The sequence below is a fragment of the Rhinopithecus bieti genome, unplaced genomic scaffold (assembly GCF_001698545.2).
Source record: "Rhinopithecus bieti isolate Rb0 unplaced genomic scaffold, ASM169854v2 scaffold_31548, whole genome shotgun sequence".
Taxonomy (NCBI): Eukaryota; Metazoa; Chordata; class Mammalia; order Primates; family Cercopithecidae; genus Rhinopithecus; species Rhinopithecus bieti.
The window spans coordinates 1,531,812-1,558,043 of record NW_016814470.1 but is presented as its reverse complement, the minus strand read 5'-3'; the positions used below and the strand labels follow the sequence as shown (position 1 = coordinate 1,558,043).

General features: G+C 49.0%; 1 long non-coding RNA gene across 3 annotated transcripts; it reads left to right on the top strand.

Annotated features, from left to right (window-relative positions):
* The first annotated feature begins 1,241 nt into the window (after positions 1-1,241).
* On the top strand, positions 1,242-25,920 carry LOC108514680 (uncharacterized). Of its 3 annotated transcripts, XR_001881292.1 has the most exons (6): positions 1,242-1,335; positions 6,802-6,884; positions 7,523-7,740; positions 20,864-21,223; positions 22,456-22,597; positions 25,741-25,920. It is a non-coding gene; the product is annotated as an uncharacterized LOC108514680 (long non-coding RNA). The 3 variants fall into 3 exon arrangements; XR_001881294.1 differs by lacking the exon at positions 22,456-22,597; XR_001881293.1 differs by lacking the exons at positions 22,456-22,597; positions 25,741-25,920 and adding an exon at positions 21,358-21,645.
* Positions 25,921-26,232: the final 312 nt, after the last annotated feature.

Below are 26,232 nucleotides of genomic sequence, written 5' to 3'. Positions count from 1 at the left end.
CCACCCCTCACCTGCCCTGCCCTCCCTCTGGGCCTTGGGCTCTTTCCCCCTTTATAGATGACCCTAGAAACCAAGCATTGAGTTCCCTGGGAGCAGGTGTGGGTTCTGCACCATGCAGAGAGGATTCGAACAGGAGTTCCTAACTGTATGCATGGTATAGGTGCATTTTATATGTATAATGGTTCACAAATCACAACCACCCATCAGGTAACTATCGCTATCCCATTTATAGAAGAGGTAACTGGGGCCCAGAGAAGTTGAGTCATTTTCCTCAGGTCACCCAGTCAGCCTGAGTCTAGCTCAGTGTCTCTGCAGTGGTAGGGTGGCTCAGTGGCTCTGTGGACTGACTGTTCAATCCCTACGCTGCGCATGTGAACATGAGGCGCCCAAGGCTTCCCCTTGAGGTTCCAGAGCCCACTAAAGCAGGGCTTCGGGGCCTCACTTTTCCTTTCTGTCCCCTCGAGACCACTGAAATGCACTGGCAAGACAGCTGGGTTTAATATTCATGAACCAGCCAGGCATGAGTGATTAGCTGACTCCTGTTGGAGGAGGAGGAATAATTGAATACGGTATTTACATAACAAGTTAATGCTGCCGCCCCCCTGTGGGTCTCCTTTGTGGGTCTGTCCTCCACCTCCCTATTTGCCCACGTTGTGCTTTCCTCACCTGCCTTGGATGGCCAAGGAGGAAGTGCAGTAGCTTTGCACCCCTCTGCTATTGGAGCTGCTGTCTAGATAATAACATTATTTAGGGAACAGAATTCCAGTGCCTGGGAGAGCCTGTAATGGGCTGGCTGGTGGCTTGCCCAGGGGTCTGGACCCCTAAACAAAACCCTTCTGCAGACTCTGAGAGATGACAAGGGGAGGCTGAGAGGCTGAGACTGGGTTTTTGACATGGGCCTTCTTGCCCCAAACTTTCAAGAGACCTTAGGCACATTCCATCCCATTTCTTGGCTTCTCTCCTTTTCTGCAACACGCAAGACTCCAGCCCGACCCTCTGCACCCTCTGCCATCTAGGACTGCATTCCAGCTGCCTGGTTGAAGGCAGCGGGCAAGGGGAAAAGCTGGGGTGCAGGGCCATTCGAAAGAGAATGCCTCCTTTGTGGCTGCAAAGGGAAGGTAAGGCACTGTTTCTATGCCTTCCTCAAGAGCTGCCTTTGGGTTACCTCGGTCAGTGCTCACTTGGGGTTCTGGAATCAAAGGTTATTAGCTCATAATCACCTCATTCATGGCTGGCTGGGAGGTGTGCTGTGTGCATGTCTGACCCTGGGCACGAGGAACACCAGCCAAGTCTTTCTGGCTACAGTTAAAAGGGCTCACCGGCCTCTCCCTGAAGGTGAAGTGCAAAGATGGGCTGGGGACTTTCAAGGGGAGTGGGAAGTATTAACTATTGGGGTGCTAGCCCCACTGTAAATGCATTAAAGCCAGCGTTATTTGTGTCTCTGGAATGGTGGATGGTGTCCAGCAAGGGCCAGAATAGCCTGGTTCTTCTTGCCCAGATGCAGAAGTGCAGACCCTGGAGAGCTGTACATTTTCTCATTTGCATGACTTCGCAGAACGGGCCGGATGACAGAGCTCCCCTCACAGGGCCTGTGTGAGGATTGAGTTGTTGTATGTTACGGCTCGAAACAGAGCTAACTCCCCAAGCAGAAAGCTGGGATGGCTTCTGAATAGATTGTAGGGCACAATGTCAGCACTTGAGTGACCAACTCAAGTTTTTGATGACCAACCTCCTGAGAAAACTTGGGTGCCTTTCATGACTCTGAGCTTTTGTTTTCTCACCTGTAAAATGGGGGTAATGAGCCCGATCTCTCAAGCTTGCTGGGAGGATTAGACAGTCCCCCTGGTAGAAGGTGCCCGGCCTTGGTGCCTGGCACACAGTAGGTGCTCAGAGACAGCATGCACAGATGCAGTATCGGGTCTGTGAGGGCCTGCCTGGGGGAGGGGGGCACAGATCCTGGAGAGGGAAGACCTAGGGACTCAAGACAGCTGGCTTCAGGTGGTTAAAGAGCCCTGAGGGCCAGAGGCTGCACTTCTGTGCATTTCAGAATGACAGACCGAGGAGCATTGATAGGTGTTGCAACTAGAAGTATTTCAATCCAAAGTAAAGAGGAGCCCCAGCTGACTGATGGTCAGGCAGCATGAGTAGGGTGGGTGCCCTATCACAGGATGTGTCCAAGCTTAGATTGGTTGGGAGGTCATGGAGGGGCTCCAAGTAATGGAGAGGAAGGAGGTTCCTGGGCTGGTTACTAAGGTTCCTTCTGTGATATATGATCCTGAGGTCAGCAGTGGTGACACTGTCTTGATTTCTTATCACTCTCAGTAGCCATGTGGCAGCCCTTGCTCTCTGCTGCTGTCCCCATCCCCTTCCATGCACCTGCCTCACTGCCCGTGGCCAGTGGCATCCATCCAACACTCTCTAGAACATGTCTCTTCTCTCTCTGCCCACAGGCAGTGGGGAATCCAGAACCCTGCACTTGGCAAAGGGGGCCCTCCATGCATAGACTGTGACCATCTCTCCAGCTACTTGTCTTGCTGCTAGACAAAGAATCAGTACTTAAGCCCATGTTTCTGGACACTGACACCCTTTCTGTTTCTGTTTCCACTGTATCATGACGTATTCCAAAGCATTCCAGTGTGGTCCCCACTCTAGTGCCACTCAGACGTGCTGTCATCCCCCACCCTTCATGGGCCACGTGTCTGAGTGGGGTTGAGGGAGGTCCGCTTTCCTCATCTCTTGCTTCCTAAAAGCAGGACCTCTGGGCATGCCCCCCATACCCACAGTGGCCCCCAGTGTCAGGGACTCAGGAACGGCTAAGCTCCTATAAGGCAGGGTTCTTGGGAAAGCCTTAGTTCCCTCAGTGAGGGGTTCTCTTCACAGTAAAGGCAGGAACTTGGGTGTTGGGGTCCTTAGCCTTGTCCTGTTCCCTCTCCTCGCTCAGGCCCAGAACTCAGCAGCACCCAAGCTGGAGGCAGCAAGCCCAGGGGAGCCCATGGCTTTCAGGCACCCCACTCCGCTGCCACAGGACACTCGGTCACATCAGGGGGCTGTGCTAGATATGGTACGCCATCCCCTCCAACTCACACAGCCCTGCAGGGCGGCCTGTCAGCCTCATCCAACAGACAGAGAGATGGCGACTAAGGCTCAGAAAGGCCACATGATTGCCCTCAGCCAGGGTCTTGAGGGCCAATGTTGAGGAAAAGAGCTAGTTCAGGTGAGATCAATGAAGCACCTGGCCCAGGGCACAATATGTAAGGGGGTGCCCCAAAACTTGGCAATCAAGATAAGTATTATTTCAATGCAATATATGTAAAAATTGAAAGTAACGCAATAGATATTTTGCATTAAATTTGACCTTTTAAAATATTGCTTGGAGATACTATTCATCATAATTGGTGAGTTTTTGGTTTTCCCGAGAATTGCCCCGATACCCAGTGAAATCGTTCATTTCCTTTCCCCTAGTCTTGGCCCTGGAGCCTGTGTCCTCCAGGTGGCTGTGGGGTGGGGACTGGAGAGGACTGAAGAGCTGAGGAGGGGACTTTAACCTCTGGCTTTGTGGGATGTGGGGTGAGTGGAGAGGGAGGAGGAACCCAGTCTGGAGCTGTGCAGGGGGGACTGGCTCCAAATGTCTGAGAGACCCCTCTGACCTGGGATGCTGGAGGGATCAGGGGAGCAAGCTGGCTCTTGACAGGCTGGGCTGTGAAGCAGAGGCAAAAGGGACCTGGGGGAGCCTCTTTGTCCCCCAGTCCCTGGAGCTCAGCAGACAGGAAGGACGCTAGAGTCCAGTCTGAGGTTGGGGAGCAGTGGGTGGCTGGGATTTCTGCAGGGCTTTTGGGGAAGCTGAGGCCCAGGCGCCCCTCACTTTCCCACCTCACACCTGCTCTGCTCCCTGCTGGCGTGGGAGGACCCCAGACCCTGACAAGGTACAGGTCAGGTGGGAGTGGGTGATGCGTGCAGGAAGTGCAGAGCCCCTCCTGTTAGCTCTGGGCCAGGGCTACAGTCAGCCTTCCTGGCTCCTGCATCATCTCAGGGCATTCTCCCACCACTTAGGAGGAAGGGCTCTGTGTCATCCTTCCTGCCTTGTGTGGATGAGGAAACTGAGGCTCGGAGAAGAGCAGATGCCCAGACAGTAGGACGGGGCTGGGGCCCTGCCCAGGGCTTTCGTCTCTCTCAGCCCCCTTCCTGTCACTCTCTCAGGCTGCCAGGGAATTACAACACCCTCCCTGCTCCTGCCTGCCCGACCCCAAACTGTCACGTCCACCTTTCCCTCTTCTCCTAACTTTCCCAAAGTGAATATCATTATTAATATTATTTGCCTAATTAACACGTTGGCTGAATGACAGAAAACATGCAAACAGGTTTTGCCAAGGAAACTCTGTCTGATTAAAACTGCAGCCTGTCTAATTAGATGGAGATTTCTTCATTCGTTTCCCCATTTTGGATGCACCCACTCCCTCCCCCAGTTCCCTTCCCTGCACTTTCACCTCCCAGCTCCCACCCCAACCCTGGAGGCCTTCTCCCCTTGCAATCCTGCTGCCCGCCTCCCCAAACCCTCCCACTGCCCGCACCCCTCTTCCCTAGGAAGCAGCTGATGGAAGGGCTGACCTGCTTTGGTCTGAAGCTGACCAGATGACAAGAGGACACTGCCCTGGGGGACAGGTGCTGGCCCACCTTGTAGGACTGAGAACCTCCTGGGATCAAGGTCACACCTGAAGTCTGTTTAGAATGGGAGTGTGCAGGTTGCTAAAAGTGTCTTCATTAAAAATCCCCATTGACAAAGCAAAGCAAAACAAAATTTCCAAGTCCCCTCAATCAGATGCCATTGAAAGCAAAATGCACACTTAATAGCAAAAGTAGGGTTAGGGAACATTTGTTGTGTACCTACTATGTGTCAGAACTTGCAAGTGTTTTCTTATCTCCATAGCAGCCCTTCGAATGAAGTTATCACCATTTTGCAAATGAGAAAATTGAGGTTTAAAGGAGGTTGGCAAGGAGTAGAGAGTAGACACAGATCTAGCCCATTTCAGCTCCCATATACTGGTTTCTTCCTCTCAGGGGCTCCTTTGTGGTGTCCAGAAGCCCCTACCCTCCTTCCTGCTTTTCCCATCTCTTCCTTTCTCCTACCCAGTGCTCCAGGAGGTGCTGCACCCTGGGTGTGGCTGGGCAAGGCCAGGGCAGTCTAGCAAGGTCCCAAGTTGAAGTTCATCAGAGCCTCAGGACTGGTTCCTTTAAGGGCCTCAGGAATGTGCTCTGGCATGAGAGGGGTGAGGGTGGAGGAGGAGGCATTAGACACATTATGACACCTGAGGTCAAGCAAAAATAGGGGTAAGGGTGCTTGGTTTGGAAAGAGCAGGCCAGTATTGGATTACTTGGAGGAGGTGAGATGGAACCCATCATCTTTTGTGTCTATCCCATGCCAGGGAACTGTGCAAGATACTTTACGTGCACACATGTCCACTCATTACTGCAAAGTGTTGTCATCTCCACAGTTTTTTTCTTTTTTCTTTTTCTTTCCGAGACGGAATCTTGCTCTGTCACCCAGGCTGGAGTGCAGTGGCACGATCTCAGCTCACTGCAACCTCTGCCTCCTGGGTTCAAGCAATTCTCCTGCCTCAGCCTCCTGAGTAGCTGGGATTACAGGCACAAGCCACCAAGTGCGGCTATTTTTTATTTTTATTTTTTGTATTTTTAATAGAGATGGGGTTTCACCATGTTGGACAGGCTGGTCTCGAACTCCTGACCTCGTGATCTGCCCACCTCAGTCTCCCAAAGTGCTGGGATTACAGGTATGAGCCACCATACCTGGCCCACTCCACCAGTATTTACAGTGTGACAGGAACTGGGTGTGTGGTAAGCAGGGCAGGAGCGCTCACTCCATGTGGAGTTGGCCAGCTCAGTGGCAGGACTTGGCTTCAGCTTCCTGCCCCCATGGCTGGGCCTTTCAATCCTCTCAGGGGTGTGCATCGCCCAGTTGCCCCACATCCATCCCTCAGGACCTTCTGTCCAGTCTCTTGAGACCCAGGACTGCTGTTACTGCCTGCCAGGACCTGCCAGCTCCACCTCAATTCAATGATTCAAGAACCATTGAACTTGGGGAGGGCCAGGGGTGAGGAGGATGAAGAGAAGTGAGCTAAAGGGTACAAACATACATTAAGATAGAAGGAATAAATACAATTGATAGCAGAGTTGGATGACTCTGCTTAATGTATATACCTGGGTGATAGGCACTCTGTACACCCTGACTTGATCGCTACACATTGTATACATGTAAAAACTTTCTCATGTAGCCCATATATTTACACACACACACAAGAATGGTTGAACTTAGGGCAGAAGAGACGGCGTGAGTGAGATGAGCTGCTCCTTCCCTCTCTACTCCTCCTACACCCCATCAACCCACAAATGATGGAGCAGAACAATTTGCCATCAAGGAAGCTCTGGCAGGCTGTTCCCTGGGCACATCTCGTGAGACAGCAGGTTGCCAGGTGGGGCTGGGGGGAAAACGTGGGCACAGCTGGTTCATTAATAGAGGAGCCTGACTTGTCAATTCTGTGGTCCAGGTCATTGCAAAGCATCTTGGGTTGGGGCTTTGTGTCTGAGGATGGTGGGGCAGAAGACCTCAGCCCTTGCCCTCAGGGAACTTCTAGTCTAAGTGGAAAAACAAGCTTATTTCCTTTGACTTCCTCAACCCTCCTGTGAAAAGAGCCCTGGCCTTGAGTTTGAATCCCAGCTCTGCCATTTGTTAGTTCTGTGACCTTGGGTGCATGCCTTAATCTCTCTGAACCTCTGTTTCTTCATCAGTGAAATGCAGAAATGATAATGCCTCATAAGCTGGTTACACAGATTGAATAACAATGTGGACAGAGTACCGAGTATAATCGCTGGTAAGTAGAACAACTCCATCCCAGTACTCAAAGTTCACAGGCACAGTTGTGGCATTCTGAGCTCAGGGTTATGTCTTCATCCCTGTGGGTGGGAGGACACTGACTTTGACCTGCCACGGCTAAAGGTCCTTCCTGGAATCCCCAGCTTCCTTCCAGCTCTAACATGTTCCATGTGCCGGTTCTCCCACTGATGGGCCTTTGCCTTTAGGTGCTCCAAAAGTCCGAGTCCTCCTATGGGTCTGGCAATGTCTGGTGGCTTCCCAAAGCCTCACTGTGCTCTTCCAGCAAATGGACACAGGCCCAGCACTTCCAGAGGTGATTTGAGGCCTGTTGGCCAGTTTTACCAGGAAGCCCAAGACGCAAAGGGAGCATGATCAGAGGTGGGGAGACAAGCCTCATTAGATAGCTCCAGCGCCGCGGGCTCTGTCACCATGGCAGCCAGCACTCGCGCAGGCCAGGTGGTTTTTATTACCGAACTTGGAAAACTTTACGGCGGCACCAACAATGAATCTTTATTCTGTTGTTAATAGCGTGTCTCTTATTAGCATGTATCTTTTCCCCTTCTTAATAACCTTTAGTTTCCAAGCCGCATTTATAATTAAGTCATTAATCCCTTACTGGAATTTCTTGTTTTTCAGAAACAGCAAACCAGAGGTCCCGTCTGGCTGGCATGAATGGAAGGGCAAACGCTCTGACCAAATTACTCTGGGAATGTCATTCTCATTATTGGATCCTGACCCAGCAGTGTGCTGATAAGCTCTGGGCTGGAGACGCCCTATCTCAGAGGAGTTCCAAACCTGCTCAAGGCCTTTTCTTGCCCTCTGCGACTTTCCTGCCAAGCAATTAGCCTCCAGAGGTATCTGAGAGCGGGAGACTGGGAGGAACGGGGTCCCCAGGGGTTGCAGTGAGGAGGGCTGACAGGCTGGGGAGGCCCTCTGTTGTGCTTCCAGGGAAAGCCTGTCCAGACTGCCGTTGCCTTCTTTACCTTCGGCGTCAGAGTTGGGGTCCAGCCTGTACCGTGGAGAGTAGGAAGAGCTTTACTAGTTGAGCCCTGGGCTTCTGTTAGGGGTTGAATTATGTCCCTCACCACACTCCACATTCATATGTTGAAGCCCTAATCCCCAGTTCCTCAGAAACTGTATTTGGAGATAGAGTCTTTAAAGGGGTCATTAAATTAAAATGAGGTCACTGGGGTGGGTCCTTATCCAGTAAACCTGGTGTCCTTAGAAGAAGAGGAAATTGGAAGACAGACATGCACAGAAGAAAGACCAAGCGAAGACACAGTGAGAAGATGGCCAGTGACAAGCCGAGGAACGGGGTCTCAGACACAGTGAGAAGATGGCCATCAACAAGCCAAGGACTGGGGTCTCAGAGAAAACCAACCCTGCTGACACTTTGATCTTGGGCTTTCAGCTTCCAGCACTGTGGCAAAATTCATTTCTTCTGTTTAGGCCACCCGGTCTGTAAAATGTTGTCACAGTGACCCCTGAAGACTCAGACAGCTTCCTTCTGGCTCTGGTTCTCCCACAAGTGTGCTTTCAGGCGCTCCGAGGGCCCAGGTCGGGGGAAAGCCAGGTCTCCAGGCTCCTGGCCCAGGGCGTGTTTAGGAGGCAGGGCCTTATCTGACACAAGTATGAGGGGCAGAGAGGTTTTTCTTCTTCAGTCTCCACTAGGTCCTGGCCTCCATGGCTTCTGTAGGCAGGGACCTAGACAGGGCATTCACCAGAGACTTTGACAGGGAGTCCAGGCCCAGACCCCATCGGCAGAGCCGGGAGCCCTGTGCCAGCTTCGCAGGGAGCACCGGGGCCCAACACAGAGTCAAGAGCTGGCATCAGCACAGGTGCAAGGTGGGGTTGGGAAGGGCATGGCAGCTTAGGGGTCTGCAGTGCCAGGCATGAGTCACAGGTGGCCTGGTATGAGGTAGGTGGGCTGGCTTGAAGGTCTAGAAGATGGATAGACACCAGAGACTTGTAGTCCATGTCACCTTCTTGCTGTCCCCGGATGTCACCTCCCTTCTGCCTCCAGTGCTGAACTAACCCCCTTCATCTTTTACTTGGCACTCATCAGAGACTTATCATTGCTTTTGACGTGACTTGCCAGCAGCTGCTCTGTCTGCCTCTTCCTTCCTCTCCAGGATCGTTTCGGACACTCTTCCTTCCTGACAACTAAACTTTTCACTGTTTCCCATCATAACATGTTATTTTATACTTCATTTACCTATCCGCCCACCTATCCATTTATCCACCCACCCACTCATCCATCCATCCATCCACTCATCCATCCAACCAGTCATCCATCCAGCAAGCCAGCCAGCAAATATTTGCCTAGTGCCTGCCTTGGGCACCCATGCTGGACCCTGGTGCCATAGTGCTGAGCCCACGCCCAGCCCCTCCCACCATGAAGCTCACAGTCTAGCAGGGGAGCTAGACGTCAGCCCATCCGATGACTTGCATCTAAAATTATAAACTGAGACATGCAATGAAGGGAAAAATCAGGGAGTGCTGAGCACAGAAAACCACGGGACTGATGGGGTTGGTGGTTGAGATGAGCTCCATGTGGAGGAGGGGACATGGTGTGGGCTGAGACCTGAACTGTGAGTCAGGTGAATCAAAAGAAAGGGAAGGAAGGGTGTTCTTGGCAGAAGGGACCACACGTGCGAAGTCCCTGACGTGGTTGGGAGCTGGAAGAAAGCCGAGTGACTGCAGCACAGAGTGAGAGGGTGGTGGTGGTGTTGGGCTGGGAGCTCCCGGGGGTCACGTCTTCTTGTTTCTAGGGCAGTAACTGGTTCATGCTGAGAACTCAGCGGGAACTGAGGAAGGCATGAGTTTGTCACTAGTCATTCTTTGCAGGGGGATGGCAGTCTACTCAGGGACGCTTGCCGCACATCACAGCACAGCCCGCTCCCCCCCGCCCCGTTTACCATCTCTAAGGGGTGCTGCTAAGGTCATGTGTCTCCTCTGGAGCCCAGAATCCCTTTGTTCTCCCTCTTCCACTGTCCGTGTTTCGACAGGTTTTCCTCTAGGCTTTTTGGGTGCAGGTCACTCAGATTTCTGCAGGCCACCCTAGCCCAAGCAGTCACTTTGTTTCTCTGGCTCTGCCCTGCCTGTCAAATCTCCACACATGCTTTCTGGAGTTCTGTGGGTATGTCTGATGCGTGCTCACAAGCCAGGCAGTTTGACACTGTGTAGCATCTGTCATGTTTTAGTGTTGCCTCTGGTGATGTCCATGTCTGAGACCTCAGATGTCGAGGCGGGGTGAAAATGCCTCACCGTCACCTCCGCTGAGAGCAGCAACACCTCCAGGTGCCAAAGGGATGTGCAGCCAGCCAGCCACGAAGCTGCCATGTGGGGTTCTGCCAAGAAGGCTGAGAACGTGCCTGTTCTCCATTCTACATGACAGTTGGTAACCCGGACACCAGAACAACTGGCTGACCACCGCTTGAAAACAGTGCCCAGTGTTCACCTGCAGCTCTCTCTCCTTCAGGCTTGGTCTGTGAATTTGGACTGGAGATCCAAATGTTGGAGGCAGGTGATGTAGGCTCCCCAGTACCCCACCCCCCTGGGGTGCACACACTCAGGGGGCTTCTCCCCCAAACCTTCATGGAAACCAGCACATGGAAATCATGACCCCATCTCACAAGATAATCAAGCAGGCTTAAAAATACCTAGACCCTTATATGAACACAGCTCAGATGCTGACTTCACTCTAGTATAGAGGGTATTTTAATTTTGTATGAATTATAATCAATGTGCATTCCATGTTGAGTGCTTTTCTCTACATTGTAAGCATGTTCATATTATTACAGTCTTCATAAGCAGAATTCTTAGCAGCTCCTTGATAGTTCAGTAAGAGGATGTACTCCTTTACCTGAGCACTCCGCTATTGTTGGACATTTAGCTTATTTCCAGATTGTTGCTATTTTCAATGATGTGCATGGAACATCACCATATATTGGGCTATCAGTACATATTTTCAGAATAGGAATGACCAAGCTGGGAAGTATAAAAGAGTTTGATCCATTAAATTTAATTGCCATCCAACTAGTTTGTAGCAACTCATGTGTCCACCAATATTTTCCATGGGTAGATACCAGATCCTTAACTGTAATTGCTATAGGATCTGCCTGGCTGGATTACCTCTCTTCATAATGACAACAATGATTCTTGAAGCTCGGGGTTTAATAAAGAGCAAGGGAATTAGTTAAGGACTGAATGTAGACCATAGAATCAACTGCATAGAGTTTATAACCAACCATTTAAACATACGTATAGATCTAAAATAACAAACTATATATAGCTATAGCGCCTGTGGGGATCTTGTGTCAATAGCACTCTCATCTCCTAGGATGCGTGAGTGAAGAAGAAATTCCTTACTTAGCCTGGTAAGGCGAGTCCCTACCAACTGCCCTGGAACCCCCTTCTGTCATCTGTCGGGGAATCACCTGCTGCTTCTCCATGCTCACCTTGGCCCGCATTCTGACTGATCCACACTGTAGCAGATGCTCCCTCACCTGTACTGGGAAAGGCCTGATAATGGCATAAGAGTTCTTACTCTAAAGTTGTGCAAAATCCACCCTTCAGGGGCAGGGCCTTCATCAGCTGCATTTCTGAAGCTTTGTTTACTTTTGTTCCTATTTGCTACTATTCAGACCTGCTGCAAAAGCTGTCCTCCAGTTTAGCAATTGTGTCTTCTGCAGGTCCCTGGTACAAAATGACCATCTCTCTCTCTCTTTCTCTCTCTCTTTTTTTTTTTTTTTTTTTGCATTTTGGTAGTAGGAGGTGTATGTGGACCTTCCCAGCTATTTACAGGAGGAGGAAATCTACTTCTTCTACACACATGGTACCCAAATTTATACTAAGCTGTTTTCTAGGTTGCTTAAGTGCACCCTCCCCCCGGCACAGCAGCTCTGTGCCCTGCGTATGTATGGGGAGGGAGGTTTAACTCTTTCATGGTACACCTTCGTTATCTATGAACTAAGGTGATAACTTATACAGATGGTCCCCAACTTCTGCTGGTGCAACGGCATGACATTTTGACTTTATGATAGTGTGAAACAGTTGCAATTTTCATGTAGTGTACAGTATTCAATTCAATAAGTGACATGAGATATTCAGCACTTTATTATAAAATAGGCTTTGTGTTAGATGGCTTTGTCCAATGGTGGGCTAACATAACCGTTCTGAGCAAGTTTAAGGTAGGCTATGCTAAGCCATGATGTTCAGTAGGTTGGGTGTATTAAATACATTTTAGAGTTATAATATTTTCAGCTTGCAGTGGGCTTATTGGAACATAACCTCATAACCCCATCATAAGTCAAGGAAAATCTGTACCTGGTTAATAGAAGGAGGGACCGCCCCCGCCACAGGTGGCCATGTGCCTTTTTGAATGGGAAAATTCTTATGATGAATCCTGTTTAACATTAAAAAAGCAAAGCTATAATGGGGGAATGACAGGCTGAAAGACAAGGGCCCAGATCACTCCATAGAGGCACATCTCATTTTGGGGCCATTTTTTGGTCATCCTTGGAGGTGATGGGAAAGGTCATAATTTCCTACTTGGTGGGTTGCATCAGCGACCACAGGTACATGCCAAAGGCTCAGGACCAGGTGAGCAGTTTAGCATAGCGACTAATTCAGACTGGAGTCAGGCTTCCTGGACTAAAGTCTTGGTTCCTCCACATGTAGCTATTTGACTTTGGTAGAAGTCTGGGCTTCAGTTGGCTCATGTGTAATCTAGAATAACAATATCAACTTAATAATGCTGCAGAAATTAAATAAGACACTTAGTTCGTAAAGTGCTGAATGCAGAGCCTGGCATATAGTAGGGACCTAATAATTGCTGGCTATTACTGTAATTGTGAGCATTTTATTCTCAAAATCTCCTCTCCAACGCTCCAGCAGTAATTACACACCAGGTACGGTGTCTTACAACTCACAGATGACTTTCACTCCATTAACCCTTCGGATTCTCATAATTATGGAGGAAGAGAGTTTTTTTTTTTTTTTATTCTCCTGCTCTTGCTATATCATCCTCATCTCTAAAATGTGAACAGTTCCACCTCCCACCCTCCTTACAGGGTTGCAACAAGAATGCCACAACAAGGTCAATGTTAATTACATGATCAGGTCTATAGCATCATACAAATGGAAGTTATGTGAGCATTTGGAGCTGCCATTCGAGCCTGCACTTTTACAAAGCTAAGTATTTTATCTAACCCCATAATAAGTTTCACAGACACAAGCTGCTGCTGTCTTCCTCCATGATCTTACACTTGTAGGGCACATGGCAGACCAAAACAAAGAGAAATGCTGTATTCAGGTAGACTTGGATTTCTTTCTCTGTGACTTTGAGCAAGTTACTGTATCTCTTTAAGATTCAGCTTCCTCTTCTTTAAAGTCAAGTGGTACCATCTATGTCACAGAGTTATTATAAAATTTCATTGAAATAATTCAGATAAAATACCTGCCCATTTATTCAACAAATATTTACTGAGCACCTATTATGTGCTAGAAATGACGATAGGCAGTAGGAATTGGGTTCTGAACAGAGATGGGGACCCTGTCCCCTTGAAGTGGAGGAAACATATCAGACCATATATAATTGAAGTGCTTTCTGCTGCCAGTAACACAAAACTTGACTCCAAACAGCTTCGATAATCCAGGTATTTAACATCTCATATAATATATTCAAAGGTAAGACTAGCCCGGGGTTGGGGAGTTCACCAGTTCCTCTATGCTATGAAGGCTAAATCTTTCCATCTTTCTGCTCGGCTGTCCTCAGCTTACCTATGTTTGTCTCCAGCCCGGTGTCCTCATGGTCACAAGATGGCTGCTGAAACTCCAGGTTGGCATCCTCACATGGCAAGGGTAAAAGACCAGCCACGCAAAGGACCTTTCTTGATGTCCATTTTTCATTTGCCTTAAAGTGAAATTCACACGACATAAAAGGAATCATTTTAAAGTGTACAATTTGGCGGCATTTGGTACACTCACAATATTATGCAAGCACCACCTGTATCAAGGTCCAAAACATTTGTATCACCCTAAAAGGAAATTCCTAAGAAACCTTTCCCAGAAGCTCAGAAGATGTGCCCTTAAGTCTCATCAACCCAAATTGGGTCACATGACCGTTCTTAAACCAGTCACTGGCAAGGAGTGTGGGATTATTATGATTGGCCAGTCAAAAATCCTTTCTGCCCAGCAGCCCTTGAAGCCCAAAACTACTCTATTCCTATAAAAATGAATAATGAGATTGTCGGCACAGGGTGAAGCAAATAATAGATACCTAATGTATGCGTCTCCCACATATTAATGAATGTTAGATGAGCAGGCAGAGCACACTCCAGCCTGCCAAAATGAAAAAATAAAATGCAACCAAAACAGCCCCTCCAAGCCTATCCCCAGTTAATTTTCAGTGCTTGGAGAAGGTATCTTTGCCATGAAAGAACAGCACACACTGTTTCGGAGATGGCAGAGGAATCGGCATCTGGAGCCTGGATGTCTTGCCAGCCTCTCATGAATTAGCCAATTACACTGCTTTTCTGATCTTTTTCACTACCCTAAACCGACTGCTCTTCTATTCTTTTTAAAAAATGTTACTCAGAAACAGTAGACCATATTATGCATTTTGAGACACCTGTTTGCAATCACATTTCCTTTTATGGAACTATTTTGAAGCTTGTTTACAGGCGCTACCTAGAAAGCCAAGATGGTATAGCTAACACCTGCACAAAACCTTTCCCACGCTTCATCTTAAAGGGTGCGCTTCCCTTTCTTCTTTGCATTATGGTGACTTGTGAGAATGGTGCACTGTCCTTACTTGTCTGACAGCGCCTCAGGTGCAAGGAACATTCCAGATTATCCCTACTGCTCCTACCAGGATAAATGACTAATTAAGTTGGCACCTCCCCTCCTATCTCTCTGGGGGTCAAGCGGCCCCTGGTTGCTCCAGGCAACAGGATGTGCTAGAGAGTCCCATCACATGGAAGCAAAAGCAATAGCTTAGTGAAACAGGGACGGTGACTCATCTCTCATTTCAGAGGTTGATGTATTCATTCACTTAGCAAATATCAGTGGAGGTAAAAAATGTGCCCAACACTGTGCTAGGCACCAGGCATACAACAGTGCTGCATGGACCCTGCCTCCCTGGAGCATAAAGTCCATACTAGTCGAACAACCTTCCAAATATACAACTACACACTGTGGGAAATCCGTATGTTTGCGGCATTCAACTGGCCCAGTCCATTACCAAGAAAAACAACAATAGGAGAGATAATGAAGAGTCTCACTGTCAGACAATTGCAAATGCACACAGAATCCAGATAAGGGGCCAATTGGCCATGACTCCTCCCATTAGCCCTTTTCATGTGCCTTCCGGGCTGCCTCCAAGGAAGTTCAGACTTTCCTTCTCAGTTCAGACTTTTTCTTCTCAGTTCAGACTTTCCTTTTGAGTGGTAGTCTTTTGCTAATAGCTCATTTGCAAATATCTCTTTTCATAGCTGCATAAGTACGTAATAAAGTAATTGTAGTAAAATCTTAATGGTAGAATCAGAGTTAAGGGTAGGCAAACCATGTCTTAAAAGGCCAGATAGTAAATAGCTCCCACATTTTGCAGGCTGTATGGTCTCTGTTGCAACCACACAACTCTGCAGTTGCATGATGAAAGCAGCCGTAGACAATTCATAAACAAATGGGCCTGGCTGTTTCCAATGAGATTCTATTTATGGACACTTCTATTTGAATTTCATGTAATATTCACATGCCACAAAATATCATTCTTCTGTAGATTTCTTTTCTTCAACCACTTAAAAACCATTTAAGAATCATTCTTGGCTTGCAGACCATACAAAAGTAGGAGGTGGGCGGGATTTGGCTGACGAACCACGGTTTGCCCGTCCATGATCCGACTGGTGGAGATGTGGGTATTTCTTTCAGTTCTTCGAGGTTTTTGACATTTTCCATATAAAATGTAGGGAAATTCTCTTTTCTAAGTCAATGGCTTGTCTTTTAGCTTTGTTTTAATGTTTCATTTTTTAAAAAATAATTTTGGGGGGAGCATGCTGAAGTACTTTATTTGTAGCTAACTAAACTTGCTAACTTTTTCCTTCGTGATTTTGTAAGTTTGCATCACCTAGCTATGCTCCTATATTTTCTGTAATCCAGCTGGAATTTACCTGTGTGTGTAATAAGAGCTCAGAGCAGAACCGTCCCGTTTCCACGAGGACACTCAGTCACGGTGTGCCCTTCGTTACTGGTTGGTCCTTTCCTGCTGATTGGGAAGTTTGTCTCAGCCACCTGCCAGGTGCTCTGCATGGATAGATGTGACTCCGGGCTGTCTCCCTGTCCCTTTGTCCACTCCTGGGACACTTCTCTTCGCTCCTGTCTCCTCCCCGGGGATGGCGACAGCCTTCCTGCCTCTGGTCGGGAGTCCTCATGGTCTGCCCTGAGAGGGTCTCAGCTTTCTAGGTCTCAGACAGGCTTCAGGGAAGAACTTGGTTATGCAAAGCTTTTTGCATATCATCACTTTGCTGCTGTATTAAGCTGATGCAGAGACTGTCCTGACTTTACCTTGTCTAACCAGTACCCCTCCCCACCAGGGGCAAAGAGGAGGAAATAAAAGCAGGGGTTCAGATGGGAAAAGGAAGCTCTGGCCTTTCCACAGAAAAAAGCCAGCAGGGAGCCCCCTGTCCCCGCTCCCCGCCCCCTTGCAGGCCATATGGAGCTATAGGGACTGTGCTGCACCTCCTGCCTCCCCTATGGAGGCTCCCAGGCAGGTTGCTTTCCTAGGGCCCCAATCTCCTCACCTGTGAAAGGGAGGGATGGGCCTGGGCTTCTTAGTTCTCAGAGCCCACCAGCATTCGGCCTGACTCATTGAGGACCATCCCTTTAAGCCACTGGCCTCCTCACAGTCTCCCCAGGGTTTCTCCTGCCTCAAACCTCCCTCCTCAGGGCACAAAGTCAAGCATGACAGGCCTCTGTGGTGGGAACGACCCTGTCTTTGGTTTCCTGGCCTCTCTGCCATCCCTTTGTCCTCTTGAATTCAAAGCCCCTTCTCCCATCCTCTCCTCACCCCTCGGTTTCTCCAGCAGCACCCACATTCGTTCAGTTTATCCCCTCTCCACTGCCCCCCACTGACTGAGGACTGTCGGGATACAGACAGGACCCTGATCTTGGGGTCCCAACTCTGCCATGAAAGTGCCCTGTAACCTGGGAGAGACACTTCCCTTCTGCAGGCTTGTTTCTCCGTTTTTCTTCTGGTAAAATACATTTTTATCCAGATAATGTAAAATTTCAGCCTACAATTCCAGCCCTGAAAAAGTCCTCATTGCTAACCTGAGCTCAGAGCAGCCCCTCATCTTGGCCAGCCTCCTTCACCATCGCTGCATCCCCTTGGCTTGCCCCTGAATTAAAACAGGTGTCTGAGCTCCTGAAAACATCCTGGCAGAGTCCAGCTGTAACACGGGAAGGGAGGCAGCCACCTCCATGGCGGGGGGACCCATCTCTTTATCCTGTTCCCTGCACCTTCCATTTAATTAGGTGGTGGGATCTCCATTGCCAAACCCAGCCCCTCCAGCTGCCAGACTCATGGAAACTCTGCTTTGCAATCACAAAAGGAATATTAAAAGGGAGGGCCACTCACAGCCTGGGAGCTCCTGGGGGCTGCCTGCCGCCTCCCTGGCTTAGCTCCCTGTTCAAGGACCCCCATCCTCACTCACTGGTTGCCTTCCCCTGAGCACCCGCATGGTCCCACCCCACGTCTTGGTTCCCTAGTGGAGTGGTCATCCCCCATGTGGGAGGGGGTCTTCTCATAAGAGTTTTGGGACAGGGCCCAGCTAATCCTCTTCTTGGATGGAATCAGAGGATTTGAGTCTTTGATGCAATTCTTTCTGGGAGGAGGAAGGGAGGGGAAGCTGTGATGCTGAATGGGACAGAAAATGGCCCAAGCAGGCCTAGTGCAGACCCCAGAGGGGAGCACTGTTGGATGACCCAGTCAGAGCAAGGGAGGGGACGCCTGCTCCTGGGGTTTTTTTCAGTGTTAGACTCAGTAGTTTTCAAAAGATAGAAACTGGAAGAGTCGTTGAGGTGTGATTAAGACGGACCTGGATTCACTTCCTGCTGTACACGTAACGAGTTGTAAGACTTTGGGGTCTGTGATTTAGCAGCACTAAGCCTCGGTTTTCTCATCTGTGAAGTGGGGATAAGAAGCATGTCCACCTTGCAGGGCTGCTGCGAGGGTTAGAACGAGAAAGCCTCTGTGCAACATTATCATCACGTGTTAATTCTGGTTTCTCTTGACTTGTGTTTCCAACCTTACAGTAGGTGCTCTAGGTGCCCTGTGAGGAACAATGAGAAGGGCATGCTTTTGAGATCCTCAAGAGGAAAAAGAGTGGAGTTGGCCTGTGCAGGGATGGGATTTCAGTGCGTGGGTCCCCAGGTAGTGAGTGTTCTCACCTAGCCCCACCATGGCATGACTCCAGAAGGTGTAGCCCTGGGAAGACTCGAGGAGGCTGGCGCTTGCTTGGCAGCTGCCTGCCTAGCGAAGACCCTATACCCTTCATGCAGCCTAGAGGTGGGGAATGGCTGGGAGCCTGGGGATCTTAGGAGTTCACCCAGAACAGTCCCTGATGGCCTGGCCTCGAAGGCCCCTCCTTCAGTTCTGGACACACATGAGCTGCAGGAACCTAAAGTTCCCCAGTTGGGTGGGGATAAGGGATGGGATAGCAAGAATAACTGATAAAATTCCTCACCACACTGGAATGATGAACCACAGACTCAGATTTAAGATGATGCAAATAAAGAAGTGTGTTTCTTATACGTCGGCATTTAGGGACTCAGATTCCTGTTAGCCTGGGTGGAAAGTATTTATTAGCAAGCCCAGAATGAAGTAAATTTTCAGTATATGTGAGTAATTCTTGGGGTTCCTCTGCAGAATGGGATATCACAGGGTTGATGTGAGGGGTAAGGAAGCTGTTTATTTATTTTCAGTGCTTGGAACAGCCTGGTACATAAATAGCACCGTGGAAGTATTTGCTATCAATCTCTAATTGTTTAATTTCAGCTTACTTCCTCCTTGTACAGGAAGGGTCCAAGGACTGGAGGGCTTGTTTTGCTGAGGTTGAACAAGGGTATGTGCTGAGGGACCTGTGGTGTCCCCACCACCACATTGGCAATGCCACTGTTCCAGATTAATCTACTGCATGGCACTGGTGGAAGGTCAATAAGCATCTTTGGGCAGCTGCCACCTACCTGGGGAGCAAAAAGAATTCAGTGGAACTGGGGATGATTTTAAATAGGATGAATTTGTCCTCTGAAAACAGGATGAATTTGTCCTCCGAGGTGGTCGTGGCTTGACCTCACGTAGGCTATGGGGAGGGAGCAGAGGGTTTCATATGCCTTTCCCATATGCTGTCATCTGTTAGAGCTCAGAAGGGGCAAGTGACCTGGGCCAGGTGGTGACCTGAATCAGCACCAGCCAGGGTGAGACTTAGGATGATGAAGAGCACTGGAGGCGAGCGAGGGACCACCCTGCCTGTGTGCAAAGATGCCGAGAAGTCCAGAGAGGTGGCATTCAGGCAAAATGGAGACACAATCTGAGAATTAAAACCCTTCGAGTGAACCACAACCAGTTTGGAGCCTGGAGGGGAGCAGGTGTGGCAGGGGGACTAAGGTGTGAGCAGGTAGCGTCTGTATGTGAGTCAGGCTGCTAGGACAAAGCCAGTCTGGCGATTCTAAAAGAGACCAGATGCAGGCAGGGCCAGCCCTTGGGAAACAGTCCTTACTCTCTCCCAGCTCTGCGTCCTGGGCCCCTCCAAGGCTCAGCTGACTCAGCCAAGTCTGTGTCCCTTCTTAGAGCCTAACTCTGTTCCTCAGCCCTCCCGCCCAATGACACTTCCTAGGACTCATTGCCCAGGAATCCTGCTCAGTCACTGCATTGCCTGGCTCTGACCTGGGATTTCACAGATCAGTGACATTCAAAATGCAATATAATGGGACACCAGCGTAAGGGGCCAACCGTTTCCTTTGCCAAGTAAGCTCATTTTCAAAACCTCATTATTCCCATTGTTCTATAAATAAGGGGATTCTTTTTTTACTATCTGAATATTGGAAAGACATAACCTTGGAGTTGTCCTTGACGACCCTTCTCTCCCACCCACATCCAGCCTCTCAGCAGGTCCCAGCTGCTCTGCCCAGACTGCGTCCAGGTTTGGTTGGGATGCTCTTTAAGAAAAAGAATGCCAAATGCCAAAGAGAAAATTAGATATGAGACTGAGTAGTACAGTAAGAAATCACAACACATCACAAATCACATTTTAAAAAGCTGGTGAAAACACAAACATGACAAAATCCAGGAAAAAAAAAAAAACCCTCACAATATTTCATTGTGTTCACTGATACGCTTTTAAGACACTTTTTTCTTGTATTTTTGACTGCATAGTTTTTGATTCTTCTCTTCTTATGTCAATAATTTTGTGTTTCTTTAAAGAGAGAACAGAAGGCCAGTTCTGTCTTCCTTCTGGTATTGGCCATGGCATTTTGTTTTACATTATTGATCATTTGGAGAACTTTTCTTTCAGCTTCATAACTCATTGCTCTTAGGCAATGTAAATTTTAAGACTGGTGCCAAATTTGGGAAACGCTCTATCAAATTTTCTTCCTATATGAGCTGTCAGTGCATCCATAATTGTATGCAAAGGATTATGGAGTGCATTCCAGATAGGAAAGAACTTCTGTTTTGGTCAGACAGCGATGAGAACCAGATCCCCCACTTAGAAGTATACACAGCTGATGACAGGAAGAATTTTCCTTAGACAAACTTCCTGCTCATTACATTCAAACCTTGTTTCTCCCCTACCAGGTTTGAATGTAATGAGCAGGGAGCCCGTCTAAGGAAAACTCTTCCTGATCTTTCTGATCCACAAACAAAATTTGGTTTTATCGAAAACTTTCTGCATTCTTCTTGCTTCTCTCACTCGGTTGCAGGCTGCAGCGAAAGTAGACTTCCTTGATGAGTCGGGGAAGTGGATGACATCCCCGAGACCCTGGTGACTAACCCTGGCATGCTGCAGTATCTTTTCAAGATGATTGCCTTCAACAAGGGAGAAAAAAAATTCTTCCCTGTGGAATTCTGAGCACAACGAAGACTGGCTGAGGGGAAAGTCTGCAGAGGGACAGGCTTTGCCCCCTGGCCTGCCTATCCCCACTGACTCTGCCCTGAGCAGCTCTGCCTGCTCCAGCCCTGCTGTCGAAAGGGTCACAGGGATTCTCCCAAGAACTTGCCCCATGCCTGGATGAGAAGACTCAGCAATCCCTGATGATGTGGCCATGAGTCCATAGCCTAAGGTACAGTCTCTCTCCACCTCCACCCCCAAATTTTGGAGAGTGATTTTCAGATCTCTTCTTTTCTCTAAAAAGTAATAATAAGTCATTCTCACTTGGGGAAAAATGATTAAATTTCAAATTACTCTGCTTGCCAGATAAGATTGAAATCTCTGGATCCCAGCAGGCTGGAGACCTGTTTTGCACACAGGAAGCTCCAACAGCAACTGATTTGCCACGTAGCAGGTTGACTGAAATGGAGCAGCGTGTTTAAAACTGCATTAAGGGTGGCAAACACGGTAATGAGGGCATTTGTTATACTGTAAGGAGGTTTCCAGAACATGGAAATTACCAACATGGCGATTATGATTGTGAACTCGGTGAGGGAAATCAAATCCATCCACCGCCCCTCTTCTCCTCCCATTAAAAGGCAGAGAGTGAATAGGAACAAGAGGCCTTTCAGGGTCTTTGGGAGGGAGGAGTCCTGGAAAGTTATTAAACACTTTAATAATGCGGAGAGTTGTGGCTTCAGCTCAGGTTTGTGGGTACTTTGATCAAATCCAGCCTCACAGCAGGGCCTGGTTCCCCAGGGAGACCCAGGGGAGAAAAACCAGAAGGCAGGAAAAGGCTGGCTGAGACCAGCCTCAGATTTCAAAGCTCCGTGCAGAGTACGCATTGTAACTGGCTGGTGGTTCCAGTTTTCTTCCAAATGGCTTGAGGGCAGGGCCCAGTGTCTCTTTGCCGTTCAGACTTGTCACCAAACTCAGACTGGAAGCAAGTGTGTGTGTGTGTGTGTGTGTGTGTGTGTGTGTGTGTGTGTGTGTTTGTGCATATGTGCAGAGGACATGCCAAAATCTAATGATGGGTATACATTGTTGACAGTTACGTACAGACAAGCCTGTGTGTGGTGTCCCCGCTCATACTTGAAAAGGCATCGTTCCCAGAGTTGGTAAGGTTGACATCTAATCACCACAGCCACTCAGCTTAATGTACTTAGCACCTTTGAGCCTCAGTTTCCCCATCTTTAACCTTACATCCCCTCCTCAGGAAAGCCTTCCTGATCACCCACACTGGTTAAGGTCCCCTGATAAGAATCCTGCACCTCCCTTTAAATGGTGTTTCTCACTCACACCCATCTTTCCTGAGCAGCAGCAAGCTCCATGAGGCCGGCACCCACACAGGACCAGCCCTCAGTACATATTTGAGGAAGTCCCCCATCTCAAAAAGCTACTCTTATTCAAAAAATTTAATTTTAGGCTGGAGAGAGTCTGTTTCAGTGAATTGATAACCACAATATGCATTGATGACAGCACAGACACGATGGCACTTTTCGTCATGCCCCTGTACTTTGCATCAGGACTGGAGCCCTCTAACATTTACAGGGCCAGGAGCAAGAAGGTAAATGGACATCCCAGCCCATGCTGGCTCCGCCCCACTTTCATGCCTGTGGATATTCCCATCTATAATCCACATCCCCCCACAAACAACCACCCCTCGAGTTACCCCTTGGGCCCAGGGCCTGCAGTCATTGGTGGTGTGGTCAGACCTCAGGGAGACAGATACAGAAGAAGACTCACTCAGGCCCAGGAAGCATGATTTGGGGGTCCTAGACTCCAGCTTGTGATCTAGAAGGAAAAGCCATCAGCTCGTAGTGAGCAGGGCCCCTTTACCCATGAATTCGTGGTCCCCTTCCCCAGTGCACTTCTGTGCAGTGCAATGATGATCCTGGCTTCCCCTTTATCTGTATATCCTGTGGACTCCTTCCCCCCAGGGTGCAGAGTGGCCAGAGGTGCCCCTGGCTCCCCCTTTACCCATGGATCCTGTGGACCCCTTACCGCCAAGGTGCGGTATGGCCAGAGGTGGCCCTGGCTCCTGTTGCCCAGGTCTCAGGGTGGTGCAGACTTGAGCGCAGGGAAGGACACCATTCCTTCCACATCATTCAATCTGAAAATGAACTGTGGAGCCCAGCAGCTTAATATTGGCCGGTCATCCCTTTGGATTGAGCATTGGCCTTACAAAATTTCTCTTTTCAAATGCAGCTCTCTCCTGCTGTCCTCCCCATCCCTCTTCTCCCATGCAGGGAGTGGGACAATACACCAGGCCCATTTCTGGCATTGAGGATGGAACCGGGGCAGATGGGAGGTTTAAGGACAAAGGAGAAAACGTGTTGTTTGGTTTTTTTTTTTTTTTTTTTTTGCTTAGCATCCACCCTAACTATGAGTTGAGCGTTTCAGGAGTGGCTTGGGTGGCCAGTGTTGGGGAGTGTAACAGAGCCAACGGGCCACGGAATTTCAGAGCATCTTGTGGGGGAAGTCGAGTGACACACCAGGCAGGGGCAGCCACTCTGCAGTTTCACTCAGATCGTGGCTGAGACCCCAGCCCTCACCTTCCAGAGCCTGCAGTTGTGAAGATACGTTCATTCTAAATGTGTCTCTATATCTAGACACATCTAAATATGCTTAGCATTTGACCTGCACATAAGGGGAGTTCAAAAAAATGCCTACTAAACAGAGAAATAAACAAATGCAAACGTGAGGCTGAGGCCGAGGCTGGCTCCCAGCATTGCTGATCCTCAGCCCACCATGTGTCTCATCTTCTAGGCAGGGCTTATGTTCCAAACCAGCCTGGCATCCTCACATGTGGGACCCTCAGCCACAACCCAGCTTCCTGTTGTAAAGATAAAAGGCCATTTAACATTTCCCATAAATTGCACTTAGGCTCTGGATCAAAGGACCCCGCTGGGACTGCTATTTCAAACCTCAGTTCTCTTAGTGAGGAGCTCCCCGAGCCAGGGTGGTCGATACTGACCGAGGGAAGCCTCTGCTGCCTGTGGAGATGCTTAGGCAGACTTACTAGGCCCCTGCCCCCCAGGAGCTTATCCCAAGGGGTTGGCCACCCCAAGTCCATTAGAAGTGCAGATGAGGAGAGGAGAGTCTCTGAAGGCCACCATGCAGGTGTCAGGGAACGAAAGCAGCCAGAGCAGCAATGAAGGACACAGCATACTGCCCAGGAGCAGTCCTTGAGTTGCAAACCACACCACAGAACAGCTTGGGACTGGATGAGGCAGGGTCCTTGCTGGAGAGATGGCAGGAAACTCATGGGAGGGCCCATGGCTGCAGAACCAGTCTGAGAAACAGAATGAGAGCCAAGCTAGGCTGGTCCTGGAGCTCCAGGCCGGGGGAGCTATGGAGAGGGATGTTCTTGGACCTGCCCCTACACTCCTACTTCTCACTGGGCTCCAGTGGCAAAGCCCTGGGAGGGATGGGAGCTGGGCTCAGCCTGGGGCCTAGGCCTGCCCCTAGCTGGGGTAAGCAACACCTCTCTCAAGAGCCCCTCTGAGCCTGCACCAGACGGACAGCCTGGGGGCACTGGGCAAGAAGGGCATTCTCTGGGCAGCGAGGAGATCAGCATGGGCAGGACTCAGGCAGGGCCTCTTGCTGAGGGCTTAGCCTCTTGCTGGGTAGTTGGTGTCTTGAGATGGGCTCCAAATGGAAAAAAGCATAAGTACCTCCTCCTTTATGGTTTTATGAGCAAATGTGTGATTTCCCCCACTGTTGTTTTGGGGACGGTTAAAAGCCTGCTTCCATGTAACCCCACACACCCAGTTTTTCACTACTTTACCCCTCTCCAAGTCTTTTTCACCTTCTCTTTCCCCTGGAAAAGTGGAACAAATCAGGCAGGTGGGCGATGGGATTTTATGCACCCAAGTAGGCCAAAATAGAAAAACTATAAAGACCAAGTAGTCTTCAACTCTAGGTACCCAGAGGATTCCCTTACTGTAGAATAGCACCCAGTTAGCTGGTGTGTAGGTGCTCACACCCGTGGTCTCAGCTCTCAGAGGCTCAGGGAGGAAGATCGCTTGAGCCCTGGAGTTTGAGGCTGCAGTGAGCCGTGATTGCGCCACTGCACTCAAGCCTGGGTGACAGAGTGAGACCTCATTTCTGTTTTTAAAAAAAAATATTTTAAAGAAAAAATAAATGGCACCCAGGACTCCCTAATTGCTGCTTGTTAGAACAGGAAAGCGCAACGTTTTAGAATGATTTTCATATGAAATGGTTAATACTTTTAATAATATATAGTCCTTAAATTGAGAACCTTAAATTTGCTGGAAATAAACTTTTGGAGCCCCTCTTGGATCTCCAGGCCAGCAGGCATTCACTCTTTTTTTTTTTTTTTTTAGATGGATTTTCACTCTTCTTGCCCAGGCTGGAGTACAGTGGCATGATCTGGGCTCACTGCAACCTGTACCGCTCAGGTTCAAGTGATTCTGCTGCCTCAGCCTCCTAAGTAGCTGGGATTATAGGCAAGTGTGACCACGCTGGGCTAATTTTTGTATTTTTAGTAAAGATGGGGTTTCACCATGTTGGCCAGGCTGGTCTTAAACTCCTGACCTTAAGTGATCTGCCCACCTCTGCCTCCCAAAATGCTGGGATTACAGGCTTGAGCCACCACACCCGGCCTCACATCTACTCTTACCAACAGAGACACACAACTGGGGCCAGGAGAGTAGGGATAGAGTCTCCCTTTGTTCTTTCCATCAGGTCAAGAGTTGTCATTGGAAGAGCACCAGACAGGAGATTGAGTGGATCTGAAGACTAATGTCAGCCCTGTCAGTAAGAGCTGTGGGACACGGGGCAAGTTACTTCAACAAACCCTGGCCAGCCTGAGAGGAGAAGGGGATGGAAAACACTTGGAGTTAGTTCTGAGAATTAAATGAGATCCTATAGGTAAAACCCCTACCACAAGGCCTGGTGTAGAGAAGGTACCCAGTGAGATTAATTGAATGGAAAGGTGGGGAAAAAGGAAAAGGGTGGGCTGGCGGATCCCTGCTTGGTGTAATAGCGTCCCAGATCCTACCGGACCTGTCAGCTGCTGCCTGAAATTCTACCATTAAAGCATCTTCCCTTTAGCCTGAAGCACTGATCCCAATTAAAATGCTAATTATCTCCAAGGGTTCTACTTTTTAATTTTTTTTTTTTTTTTTTTTTTTTTTTTTTGCTAGTTTATCATTGACCCAGAGTGTGAATGAGGGA